Here is a 15,227-nt window from a genome sequence, read left to right on the forward strand (position 1 = left end):
GCTGGTTCAGGAATCACAAAGATCTGGGTTTGAATCTTTTTGACCCTGACTATGCTTTTTACTAATTGGTAAAGTGAGGATAATAGTATGTGCCTCATAGAGTTGTTGGGATATTTAAATGGTATGACACACCTAGAATGTTCAATGTATGGTAACTATGATTACTGTAACCCAGATGTCATCTGGGGGTACCCCTGTCCTCCAGAGAACTTATTAAAATAGGTTCATATTCCAATTCATGATTTGTGGAGTTCCAAGATCTTCCCCATGATTTCTGCCAAGTTCCTGGGACTCACTTTCTCAGACTTTCCTGTATTCCTACAATATTGCATTCTAGTGGGATATGTCTGTTTTCTTAGCAAAACCTTTTACAAAACTCTTGCATGTTCACATATGCAACTTCACTTAATATGAAGATTAGGGGGTTAATGTGGAAGTACCTACCTATTGCAATCTTCTGCCACTGTGCATGATTTCTTCTCTCTCCTCTTCCTCTTCCTTCTTTTCTTCTTACCTTCTCATTTGCTTCAGTTCCTCTACCTCCTTCTCCTTTTCCCCATCTCCTTATCATCCTGTCCTTCTATCCCCCTCATTCCGTTTCCCTGATTTTTCCACACACCACATCTACCATCAGACCCAACGTCAAATTCCTCTGTCTCAATTATGCAGAGTAACTTCCACTTTCTTGAAGCCTTGCCACCCATAACCATGGAGATGGGGCAGGGCAGTTATTGCTCAGCTTCTAAGACAAACATATTATACACACACAAACACACATACACACAAACTAACTTGGCTTTCTTCCTAATAGACATTTAGATTCAACTTTTTAACAAATAAAGCTGTCTCCATCTGTTCATATAATTACTGCATTCTCTGTGCTTTTTCCATCTCATGACCTCTCTTCTTCCCTTCATTGTAAATGCTTAGAGAGTGTCCATTATCTGAAGGCCCTTTGCTGCACACCTTCTCTTCCACATTTTTTCTTTCTGCACAACTCTAGTTCCTCCATGCCTTGTATTGTTGTAATCTGTGAATATAATGCTTTCTATTCTCTCTTTAGAGACTGGAAATAGGTTTCTTCAATAATGTTACAGAATCATGAAATGCAAAATATTCAAGAGTTGTATTTTTTAAATAAACAATGCCATCTTTAAACATAATGGCTGCCCAAATAAAAAAATCTATAGATAACAGAGCATGGATTTTGACATTAACTATACTGGGTTCACTTACTTGCTTTGTGGACTTGGTTGTATGTATTAGTCAGAGTTCAGACAAGAAAGCAAAGCCATAACGAGTTTTACCGGAATAAGGGACTTATTACAGGAATTAGACCTCACACCAATGTGGGAAGAATTCATGGGGTACCACTAGAAAGCGTTTGTTTCCATTATTCTTCTTTCTGTGGTCTCCACTCCATCTCAGGCATACTCAAATTCTTTGTCTCTTTGGTAGACGTTTTCTATAAAGAGCCTACAAACATTTTCTGTAAAGAGTCAGGTAGTAAATATTTTAGGTTTTGTGAAAAGGCAAAAACTAGGATATAATGTTGGTACTTAGATAACCATTAAAAATGTAACCATACAAAAATGCGGAAAAAAAAATTCCTGGTACGTGACCATAAAACAACATACAGGCAGCAGACTGGATTTGCCTGTAGGCCATGGGTTGTTGACCTATTGCCTTCAGTTTGACATGTGTTTGGGTGTCTTAACTTGCTCTTTGGTTTGGATTCTCTCTAACTTTGGTCATATTTTACATTTTCAGACACATGCTGATCTACCTTAGCCCCTTTCCCTTCTTTTCTTGGAGATTCTTGGAAAGCACTTCAAATTATCTTATAATATTGACAAAAATTCAAACATGATATATTATTTGTAAGCTTGTGACTTAAAAAATATTTTCAGTGAAGTAAAATTAAAAGGGTACATTCCTAATGACATGAAACATTAAACTTTGAAATAAATTTCAAAGATTAGCTCACAGGATACAATTAATACAAAAGAAAATACAAATTTGCCTTTACCCAATGGATCTTAATTAATGAAAACTTTTTCTTTTTATGAAACTGAGAGTCACTGATGACTTATCTTTGTTGCCTTAGATTTTTCCTTCTGGCATTCATTCATTTAAGTGCATATTTATTTCACACATCCAATGTTCCTGGGATTGTAGTGGACCCTACCAAAGCAGAAATGACAGACACAGACACTCTTAAGCGGCAATAGATCTAAAGAAGGAGATAGGCAAGAGAAGACTTGACAGATATAATGCAGGGTGGTAAGTGCCATGGCAGCAATGGGCCCAGTATGAAACCCATAGGAGCAGCTTGAAAATAGACAAATGGGGTCAGGGAGTGCTTCCCATAGAGTTTGATGACTGAGTTTTGGACTATATGCCTTTAGCAAGATGCTGATGAGAAAGGGGGTTTTCTTTGCAGGGAAAGAAAAATGTGAAAAGGCTTGGAAGATTTAGAGACCACTTTGTATTTAAGGACTGTACATGATTGAATAAAGCTAGACTGTAGAAAGTGAAATGTACATGCCTGGAACTCTGCCTGGCACAAAATCAATGCTTGATCAAGAATTGTTGACAGATTGAGCACCAGGAGATGAGTCTAGAGAGGTAGCAGGACAGAGACAATCCATGGCAAGCTAAGAATGTTGAATTATAGCCAAAAGGCATGGCAGAGTTTTATTAATTAATCTGACTGAATGATATTTGGGTCTCAGAAAATTCTCTCTAGCAGCACTGCGGAAATGGACCAGAAAGGAGCCAACCTTGAGCCAGAAAAAAAACAAGTGGAAATGCTTGCATTAAACTAAAAAGGAAATGATAAGTAGCTGAATCAGGGAGGTCACAACAGGGATAGACAGGAGGGTTGCAGTTTGAGAGTCTTCCTCATTATCAACATATCTGTTGTTTTCTGTGGAAGAAACATAAACATAATAAAATCTCACTGCCTTTATGTAGCCCTGTACAGCTTGCAAAGTGTTTTCACAGACAGATTTAATCAATTAGCCTGTATAACCCATCTTTGAGAACTGGACCAGAGAATTACAATGAATGAGAAAATGATGAATAATATGACACACCACACACAGACACACACATACACACATATACAATCTATGACCAGGTTTTGCTAGAGATAACTCTAACTCTTACTGATCACTTAATTAATCCCAGTGAGATCTGAGGCTTGAAAATGCAAATATTACACTTTTCATTGCAGGGTTAATTTGTATTTACCATCCACAGTTTGGCAAATGATTTTCTGTTTTCACTATGAATATGTATGACTTGCTTTCAGCAAGTAGAAACACTGGTTTGTTTTTTTTTTTTTTAGAATCTACTTCATGTACTGCCTGCAGCACAATTGACATGGGGAGCAGCCTGCTAATTAAGATTGGGTAAATTATAAATGGCAAATTTAGAGGCAATTGGTTGACTGAGAAAATATATACTGTATACATTGTAGATCCCACCAGACATTTTGAAGAATTCATTTTACTTTCAATACATAAAAACCATGGGACTATTTAGTCTAAGCTATCATAGTACAGTATTGCCTTAATTAAAATTAGAGTTATAATTTAATGGCTACTTAAGAACCAGAAGACCTTAAATTAGAAATTCTGACAGAACTAAGCAGTCTTCCTTTGTTTCTCCTCCTTTTTTACATTTCTCCTGTAAAATTTCACAAAGAAAGAAATTGAGATAAATATATTGCATTATAGCTCAAAGGTGACTGATAAATCATTCCATATAGTATTTTAATTTTAGAAGTGAAACATTGAGGTTCTGAGAAGTTATATGATCTGCACAAAGTCCACCAGCAAATTAGGAGGAAGAGAATCAAGACCCAACGTCGATTATGCTTCGCTTTTTTCCTTGTACCCATCAAAGTAGCTTTACTACCTCTTGCTAATTCCTAAAACACCTCTGCTATAAACATATTTATTTGACTTGAATTGTGGGTTACTTTTAAAATTCAAATGTTTCACTGAACAGTTTGTTCTGTAAGGATTATCAGTTGTATAACTTTATTATGAATAAACCTAGTTTGCATATTTCCCTAAGAGTGGATTTCAAGGAGGGAAAGGGAAGAAAAGCATAATTATAGGGAGTGTATTAGTAAAGTATATTATTGAAAGAGAGAAACAGGTCTAGAAAATCATACCAAGCCTTGCTACCTTTTACCAAATTGAATTGGGGTGGTCCTACTTAGAGAACTGTATCAGAAGACATTTGTTAAATTTAACTTATAGTTACAAACAGAGTTTGAAAACTATGCACAAATGTGTCAGTAAATGTGCCATTTCTCCCAAATATTTATTTAAATGTTCATTCTGTCCGGAACACTCTCCCCTTATAACGGATTTCCTTCTTACCTCCTTCAGGTGTTTGCTTAGATGGACCTTCTGTGGGAGCCTTTCCCTGACCAAAACGTTTAATACTGCACCCGCCCCATCCATTACCTTCCCTGTTTCCTTTTTCTCCTTAGCATTATCACTGACTTGCATGCTATCATATCTGAAATCTTCACTAGAATGCAGGCCCCTGAGGGAGGGAGTTTTGTCTTGTTCATTGTTCTTATTTCCAGTGAAAAGAATGATGTTCAGCCCAGGCTAGGTGTTCAGTCAACTTTTGTTGAATGAACAAAGAAATTAATTTGGAGCATATTATGCATTAAGAAAGGAAATGGAGAAGAATGTTAATTTATTGTATCTTGGGACATTTACAAGGAATGATACTTCAAAAAGCAGCACAGGCAAATTCTTGGGGTTCAAAGTGAATAGTAAGCTATCAAGATTCTCAAATATAATGCCAGAGAACTGTTAAGTATGATTTATCTGCATTTTGTGGCCACTGGGAAATCATAATTTTCACATTTGAAATCCAGTCAATGAAGAACAATTGTAAAATTCTAATATGATTTATAACCAATAAAGTTTAGCTGAAATTTTCAGTTAATGGTTATGGAAATTATTTTTCTGTCCTGTGGTTCTATTTCATTTGAGCAAAATACTGCAGTCTTTTGCCACCTATAAAGCAATGAAGAGAAACATAAAAGAATTTTCTGTAATTAAGGGTATTTTAGTTTGCCAAAAGGGTGCTGATGCAAAGTACCAGAAATGAGGTGGCCTCTATAAAGGGGATTTATTTGGAGTAAAATCTTACAGTTCTGAGGCCATGAAATGTCCAAATCAAGGCATCAGCAAAGATGCTTTCTCACCCAGAGTCAACTGCCATGTGGTAAAGCAAGATGGCAGGTGATCTCTGCCTAAGTCTTTGCCATCTCCTGGAGTTCAGCTAAGGACAACCAGGAATAGGGTTTGTCTCTTTACAGGCCTCCTGAGTTCAGCTGAAGGCTACCAGGCATATGGTTCATCTCTCTCTCTGGGCCTCAGCTCTTTGAGCCTTTCAGTGGCTACTCTCCTTGCAGCTCAGTCATGGGCAAAACTGGAGTCCTTTCCCTTACATTGCAGGATCAGATATGGCAGCTTCCTTTTCCTCCTTGTCTTTATTTATATAAGATCCAACAAGAGGGCAGAGACTCGACCTGAGTCATGCCTCACTGACATATTCCAGTCGAAAGAGTCTCATACCACAGGAATAGATGTTAAAAAAAAATCGTACTTTTATTTTTAGGATTCATAAAAGAACTTCAAACTGTCAAAAAGGATTTGAGATTTCAGTAGTGTATGAAGAAGTTTGAGATAAAAAACAAAACACAAAACAAAAACACTAAAGCAAAATATTTTGGCTTACTTTCTGAGTGTTCTATGTAGTCATTCATGTATTTTATTTGTCTGGGCCTTGCTTAAGTGTGATAAGTTATTGTTCGAATAATATTTGTGGCAATTGTGAAGGTCTATTAATATCTCAATGTATATTTTAGTACATCTTGATTTAGAGAAAAATCCATAAGCTATGTAGATGAGAAAATTATAAAATGCATCCTAGCACATGGCAAGGAGGATAAATAGGTGTCATCAGGGTAGTGAATCCATCTAATCTCTCCAACAATGATAACTAAAATTGAAGGCAAGTATAAATAGATGACCTCTGTTCCCCTGGCAAGCCTGAGAAATAAACAGAGATCTCTCATTTGAATGAATGAAGAATGAACATCAATCTCTCTCCTTGTTTTTCTCCCCTCTTCTCCCATCCGTATTTTTCTATTATATATTCATTTGTTTATTTTTCTAAAATAACCTGCTTTTTCTTTTCTTTTCTTTTTTTTCCTTTAACTGGTGAATGACAGAAGAAAACAAGCTGACACTTTGAAGATCTGGAACTAAAACAGAGGAATACCAAAAATAACATCAAGGATTGTTCTATTTGTTTTTTTTTTGGTATCCAAACTGGAATTCAAAATTTATAAGTTCAGTTATGCCGTTGATTGAATATAAATCAATGTCACTTCATTCAGATGTCATATATTATGATTTTTGCTATATTTGTAGATCACTGGGAAAAAAAGTAGAAATAGATTTTTGGATAAAAATATTTACAAGATCTTTTAAGGAGTGTTAAATTGTGAAGTTTTTATTATTTAACTTTTAAGAAGATATTCTATTAGAAAATGTTTTATATCTTAAAGAAAGATTTTTTTGAATGAACCAGTGGATCATTATTTATTGATAAATACCACAATCCACACTGGATGCTTAATGGTTATAAACTTTATGTAATGAACGTATATAATGAACAGCATCTTTAAATATAAATGGATGGAAATGATTTAATTAAACCATGAAACACCATCATTAGTCTATGGTTGGTCAAAGAGGAAAATAAAAGTCAAGTAATTTAGGTAATATACTTGAAATAAGAGATATACATTAATTTGTTGCCTGACAAAAAGAACTCTATGCTACATTATTCATTCCACATGCTATATAATTCACTTGTAAATAAATTTAATGAGGTTTTATCAAATGCCCATTATCAGCCATGCACTATTTCAACACTGAGTATAAAGTGAAAAAAAACAAAACCAAAAACAGGCAAGGTCTCTGCAGTCAGAAAGCATCCATTTTCCCAGGATGGAAGAGAATAGAAAGGAATGAATAAATAATTGTTTGAAGCATAGGGAATTACCCTTATATCCATCCAAAAGCTCAAATGTGGGCAATTTCATATAACACAACCTAATTTATAGAATATCAAGTAGCTAGAAAAGGGTTAAACATTTAAGTGGAATCAAAGTTTATAGAAGTTAAATCAGAAGTGTATATATAAGATGTGATGAGAGCACAAGAATTTGTCTTCATGGTCATTAATATTTTGCTGAGTGTTGTACACAGAAAAAGCTTGTGGTCCCCACATGGCGGATCAACAGCATTGAAATGAACACTCTGCCGTGTATTGTACCACATTATTCTCCACGTTCACACAGATATACATGTCATTAAATGGAAGGCCTTTTTCTTTCTTCTCTCCTCTTTATTATTTTTTTAGCAAAGGTAAACTTAAAGATATTCTTCTCAAAATTATGTCATGCCTTTAAAATACGTAGGATGTTATTTCATACTTCATTGCATGTAGTTTCCATAAATCCTTTAAACAGAAGCTTAATATTCCAAAATGTAGATGTAATATATCATCTTCATATATCCTTCACATTATCATTTGCTTGTATGCAAATAATTTCTTACAATCGGATTATTGATTCAAGAGGCAATTTTTTGGGATACCATGGGAGTTATTTTCCAGAACTACTTGCAGAAATTCACCCTCCCACTAACACATGAAGGGGCTTATTTACCCACATAATTATGAGAGCTGGATATTATCTTTTCAGTTTTTACAAATTTGATGCGTGAAAAATTATCTCATTTCAGTTTCTTTAAGAAACTATTTGATATTTAAATGTCTTTTTGGCTATTTTGACTTACCTTTTGTGAATTACTTATTCTCAGTTACCCATATTTCTTTTCTATTCTTGATTTTTATTTAAATCTAATTATAACTTGCACAGAATTTAAGGATTCAATGGTATGTTATAAAAAATAGTAGCTGCTCATCTGCCCTCTTTCATTTCCCATTCTCTAGAGTAAATCACTTAAAAGTCTTTTAACTGAATTTTTTGGTATTTGTCTCCAGATCTATAAATAACATTCTCATATTTTCATTTTTTTAAAAGAAGAAATTTTAGATTACAGAAAAGTTACATGGAAAATATAGGAGATACCCATATACCCCACTCCCTCCCCTCTCACATTTTCTCCTATTAATAATATTTTTACTAAGTGTTTTATACTTTACACTGCACAATTTTATAGCTTTTGACAAAATCCTTCATCACAATATCATGCACAACAATTCCAATGTCCCCAAAATGTCCAGTATTACACCTATTCTTCCCTCTCCCTCTCCTCAGAACCTCTGATTATCACTATCTTTATATCAGTATTACAAGTTCTTCCATTAATAGAGTAATAAGTCTACTTTGGTCCAAAGTTGCATTCTGCCCTTACGTTTGGTCATTGTCACTTTTGATCTTCTAATTTTAAGTATTATATATTTTCTTTGTTCCATGAAATATAAATATTTAATCCTTTTTCATAATCTCCAGCTCTCACTGTACATATGAACACTTTTTATTTTTCATTTCTACCAGTCTATTTATAGTATAATTTTAGTTGAATCAGTGATTGTTGTTTACATTATAATATCTATGAAACAATATTCACAGTTGAACCTTGTAATTCTATTTTGATATTTTCTTTATAATAGTTTAGTTTCTCTTTAAATTTGTCTTGTTTCTTCATTAATTTTTGTGCACTGATCACTAATTCAGCTTTAAATTCTCCCTTAGCTATGTAAATATTCTCTCAATTTAGGTGTCTCATGTGAGATTTTATTAATTTTATCATTTAGAAGTCCACTTCTGGAATTTTCTGATCTGTTCCAGTTTGGACGATTTATTTATCAGACTGTTTGCTGTACAGCTCTTGTCTTGAGATCTCGTTTTCCATTCTTTTAGAGTAGCTCTACCCAACAGAAATATAATGTGAGCTCCATATGTCATTTAAATATTTCTAGTAGCCACATTATCAAAGTGAAAAGGCACAGGTAAATCAATTTAATAATATAATTTATTTAGTCCAACATATAAAAAGTACCAACATCAAAACATAAAGTATGAAAATTATTGAGAGATTTTTCATTCCTCTTTTTCTTATAATAGGTTGTTGCAGATTGAATTATGTGCCCTTAATTGATCTTTATCTGCATTCCTGTGGGTATGAACCCATTGAAAATAGGCCCTCTTGAAAATGTTCTTTTTAGTTAAGATGTGACCCAACTGGATGAGGATGGGCCTTAATTGGATTTACTCCAGACCTTGTGAAGAGCCAGAAGCAGAAGTTGATGAAGGCCACAGCTGAAATCCAGAGGTCATCAGAAATCAGAAGGGCAGAGAAAGGAGATGACATGGACGTGCAATAGAAGACAGAATATACAGTAAAAAGAATCTGGGTTGCTAGCAGCTAGCACCAGAATGCTATACACTGCAGGAGAATGCAAGCCCAAGTCTTGATTTTGAATTCTAGCCTCAAAACTATGAGCCAATAATTTACTGTTGTTAAGCTAAAACCAGTTTGTGGTTTTAGCTCTGGCAAGCCCTAAGACATGGTTCTTTGACGTCTGGTGTGTATTTTATACTTATAGCACCTTGCAATTCACAGTAGACACATATCATGTACATAACTCACAGCTAGTGGCTATGAAAATGGACAACACAATTATAGAGATTCCCTTTATCTTCCTCTTCTATTAGAATTCTTCATTGATCAGATTCCATACTTTTCTATTTCTTAGTTTAATACCTTTTTGAAGCAAATTCTTCAATGACTTCCTGAAAAAAACTAAAAGGGAGATAAGTATTTTGAGAGTTTGCATGTTGCTAATTCTTTCTTTTCTCTTCTGGTTTACTGGAGAGAAAATTTAATATGTAAACCATTTTCCATGAGTATCTCAAAGGCGTTCTTCCTTTGGTGATGGAAAAGTCTAAGGCTAATCTATCTCTTGATATACTGTATAATATGCTTTTCCCCCTCTCGGCTCTTCTGAGATTTTCTTGGTCCTCAGTTTCTGAAACATGATGTTGTTATAGGTGAGTTTGTTTCCTCAATTTGGTAGCCACTTCAGGGACCATTTCATTTTGTAAACTCATAAGCTGCAGTTTAAGAAAATTTTCATATATTACCTTCTTGGTGACTAATCTCTTTTATTCTTCCTGTTCTCTCTTTTTGGAACTCCTAGTATTGAAGTGTTGGACTTCCTGGATTGGGGCTCTAATTTTTTTATTGTTTATTCTCCTACTTTTAAGTATATATTAAGTATATATATATATATATAATTTCTAAGAGCTCTTCTTTGTTCTCTTTATTTTCTTTCATGCAGCTTATTATACTTACTTTATGGATAAAATATCTTCTTTTATACCTCCCTGAGGATATTAATGATAGGTTTTTTAATTCATTTTTTAAAGTTTCCTCCTCTCAGAATGTTTTTTTTTTTCCCATACAATTTGGCTTTTTAGCTGTTTGTTTCCTTGGTCTCTGTTTTTTTAAAATAGTATATTATATAATCTAGATATTAATTAGCACTTACCTACATGGGTACGTTTAGCTTTAGGGGTGGATAAGGAAGATCTGATAGGAAATATTGTACCCATAAGTGAGATAATTTGACTAAGTTCTTTGTTTCAGGAATTCTGGCTGATGTTTTCTTGGGTATGCCCCAATGGCAATATCTTAGCTCTTTTTTTTCCATTGACAGGAATCATACAATTTTGTAGAAAAATAGAGAAGATATTTAGTGGTCTCAGCATTCTGATATATACTTTCAAGTAATTGCTATTTTTTTTAATAGTATCCTCACTATGTTTAGATCTCCAATTCAGAGCTAATTTTTAACCTCTCCAGAGACCAACTCCCTCATCTTTTTACAGAATATGGTAAGCTCTGTTTGCTTATTGCACAGAATTAGGGTTAAAATCCAGAAGGAGTAGGGGGCTCTAACAGTTTTTTTTAGACAGAATTTCTGTCAATGATCCAGTCTTTAGCCCAACTTTGCCACCCTGCAGAGGTACCTCGTGATGACATCATGAGTCTTTTGAGTTTGTTTCAATGAATTGAGTTATCAGATCAGCTTTCTCAACTACTGATGAAGAATTTAGCTTTCTTTGTCTGCTAAGCCACATACTTTGCAGCTTGAAAAAAATTGATTGCTGTGGTCTCCTCCATTCTCTTTGAATGTAAGGTGGTTTTTAAAGATCATGTTCACTTGTTTAAATGGGGTATGTGTCGGAGTAAAGCTGTCACCTTGATTGGGGGTCTCTGAATTCTTTCTTTTATCATGCTTGGGCCTTCTTCATCTTAGATGGAAGAGCTTTAGCATAGTCTTAAGCATTTTAACCAAGGTGAAGATAACAATTGAATGTTAGTGCAATTTATTCTCTTTGGAAAGTGATGCTTCCTTTCTGTCCATTTAATTTTATCTGCCAAGTAAGTTAAAATCATACAATATGAGGGAGGTCTTAGAGATCAATTCGTTTAATATCCTTGCATTGTGTATGCAGAAATAGAAGCCCGGAGATTGCAACTGTCTTCCCAGGTTGATATAGAAAATGATTAGTGAAGAAAGTATTTAAATCTTGTAGAGCTTTTCATTCTTTTCCCTTCACTTACAGTACAACATTTCCCAGTCTTCAACAGTGCACTGAGGAACTGAATATAATTTACTTAGGTATGTTGCTTTTCTGTCTCACCCCAAATAAAATGTAAGTTCTATGAAGTCTAGGACTACTTATTTATATTGCCTTTTTTTCATACACCCTTTGATATCTTCAGGAACAAACAGTGGCAGGTAGCTGGACTCAATAAACATTTTTAAGTAATGTATTGAATACAATACTCATCACTTTTTCACTTGAAATGGCTTCAACAATGACTGAGTTATTCTTTTCTCTGATGACAATGCTCCTTTTCTCAAATGTGTTGCAGGTACAACATGATACAACATTGATCTGCTATTACTTTTATTGCAGATGTTATCTTTGAATGACATTTATTATTTGTTCAAGAATTTAAAAATTATTATTCTTATGATAATCGTTTTAGTTTCCTAGGCTGCTCAAAGCAGATATCATGAAATGGGCTGGCTTAAACAATGGGAATTTATTAGCTTACAGTTTGAGGTCAGGAAAATGTCTAAATCAAAGCATCACAAAGCTAATGCTCTCTTCTCAAAGATTGACAGCTGGTGGTCCTTAACTCCTCTGCCACATGGCAAGGCATGTGGCAGCATCTGTTGGTCTCTCCCTTCTCTCCCAGTTTCCTTGCTTTCAGCTTCTTTCTTCTGTTGTTTACTTTCGTTTCTCTATTTATTCATTCCATTTAAAAAGAACTTCAGTAACAGCATTAATACATATCCTGAATGAAATGGGTCATGCCTTAACAGGAGTAGCCTCATCAGATGATAATACTTACAATGGCTTTATACCCTCAGGAATGGATTTGATTTAAGAGCATGTTTTTCTGAGATACATACAACTTCCAGCACCATGGTAATCACCTAAAAGTCTGCTTTTGTAGAACAGAACATTTAATATGATTTATAATTTTCTTGCTAACCTCCCAAAATCATTATATACAAAAAAAGAAAAGTGATGTGTACTCTATTTTACTTTTAAAATAAGAGAAGGTGTTTTTATCAGAAGAGAAGGTATTTATTTTTGTATTATGTTCTAAATTATTTTAGAGGAATTTAATCCAAATATTGAGTGACTTGGTGTTTTTTTAATATCTATAGGCTGATAAATAGTGTGATAACAGTCTATGAAATGTTTCTGCATTTTGTGTGTCACCTAGAAACAGTGTTTATTTTTCCTTCCCACCTGAGATGCTCCCCCATCTGTTTGCTTGCTGTTTTTGCTTGTTGTCTGCTCATTGTTTTGCTCAATGTCTGCTTGTTATTTGCTTTTCTTTAGGAGACACAGGGAACTGAACCCAGGACCTCCCATGTGGGAGATGGGTACCCAATTACCTGAGCCATATCTGCTCCTAGAAATAGTGTTTTAAGTAGTTAGCAGTCAACATGTTTTAGTAAGGACAATGGGTAGAGAAGAACAAAGAGTGTCCACCTCATATTTATTAATATTAAAAAGATTTTTAATTCATGCATTAAGGACCGTCCATTTACCATTCTAGTTGGCAGGTGAAAGAATACATAAAAAGCTTAAGTGACTTACTAATGAGAAAAATAAAACCACTTTGGTCTTATGTTTGACTTTTGTTTCTTGGAAATTTTAAACACTTTTAGTTAAGTATTTCCTTTGCTCTTGAGGGTGAAGAACACTGGAAAGAAAGATTTCAACATGATTTTTCTAAGTTTCCACAGATTAGCTTTAGCATTCAAGAGATTAGTGAAAGCCAACAATTTCTTACATCAGCCTCGTGGGGCACAAGCTACTAAAATATTTAGTTCTTACAAAAAAGAAAAAAGATAAATGACCAGTCAGGGCAGTTATAGCACTTGAAATGAAAGGAATTGTCCTAATGAGATGACTATTAGGAAGCAGTGAAAGGGAAAAGGATGGTGAGAGAAAGAAAGAAATGAGAAACACACCTTAATATTATGTGGTTTATTAGAAGACAAAAGATGGTTAAGAATTCCTTTCTCGCACTCTGGCCTAATAAATGGAAAAACTGAGATACTTTACTATTGTTTAGCAGATCCTTACTGAAAATATTGCTGCATGCTGAAAGTGCAACTTTCTGCACTTTTGCTGCCACCTCATCTATCAGTAATTTCTCGTTTTGAGGATTCTAATCTTAGATATATATTGAACTACATACTTAGAGGTCAAGAATATAGTGGTTAGACATCGACTGTAGAATCACCCTATGGGCTCTATTTAGTTGTGTGACTTTTGGAAAGTGACCCAGTTTCTCTCAGCCTAAAGAAAGTGTCAGATTCAAAGGATTTGTTGGGCAAATGAAACCTGTTACTATGTATACAAGACTTGGAACAGTGCCTTGCACATGTATAAGGCACTATGGAATTATTTGTTATTATTTCTTAACATAACCAGTATTCAGATATCTTTTCTTGCTAACCTGCATGAATCTCCTTGTATTCTATTTTTTGAGGTCATTAAGGGTTTTTGAAGTTTTTTAAGAAACCTGGGACATTTGAAAATAAAATTCTTTGTTCATGCAATTTTCTCTACCTGAATTAGTTAACTCCCTCTTCAGTTTCCACCTTGCTAAATCAGTCCTGTCATAAATGCCACTTCTTTTAAAAGCCTGTCTTTTTCACAAATTGAATGTCTCTCTTTCAATTGAATCTACTTTGTATTTCCATATGTCATTTATCATATTTTGCCTTGCAAGCTATTTGTGTTAGAAGGAAAGTTTCTTAAGCTGTGTTTCACATATTCTGGGGATTTGCTAGACTTGATTTCTATCAGAATTTATAAATTTTGTATTTTCTTTTTGATGCTATTTTTAATAAATAATATAAGCATTTCTTGGGTCACCTGTATAGCAACCTGGTAAATTAATATTGTCATGCATTTCTATTCCCCATGTTTACATTTGCATTTACAATCACTTTCACAAGAGCTGAAGGCCAGACTTCACTTAGCATAGTAAGAACATTAATATCTTAATATTTCAAATGGAAGAATAGTCTTGGGTGAATGTGTGTCTCCATACATCATAAACTATGGGCCCACCGATCTGTGATCTCTATACCATGTTCACATGGTGAGTTGATTTTGGGGGGCTTTTCCATTTTTCTGTACCAATTAGCCACACTTCATCAGCAAGAAGTGTAGAAGTAAATATGCAAATAATGGGAGGGTTTTCTCTCTGCATATTCTGGCTTGAGGTGTATTATTAAATTGATTGGCCTGCCAAAATAAAGAGGTTTCATTGTTAATGAGAAAATTAAGAGAAATGATAATAATAGTGCCTCAAATGATAGTTCAGCATGCTTGAATTCAAAAGAATCCAAAAATACAAAAGTGAAAACAAAAACATGTGAATAACTTATTATTGAATGTTACATCAAAAATTAATTTCAGGGACTTCCGGCAAGATGGTGGCTGAGTGAGCTTGCCTTGCCGTCTCTCCTGGGAAGAGGCAGCTGGGCGCCGCTGGAGGTTCTCCGGGACCAGGCTTTTTCGGGATTTTTTCAGG

The sequence above is a fragment of the Dasypus novemcinctus genome, chromosome 1 (assembly GCF_030445035.2).
Source record: "Dasypus novemcinctus isolate mDasNov1 chromosome 1, mDasNov1.1.hap2, whole genome shotgun sequence".
In the NCBI taxonomy this organism is placed as follows: domain Eukaryota; kingdom Metazoa; phylum Chordata; class Mammalia; order Cingulata; family Dasypodidae; genus Dasypus; species Dasypus novemcinctus.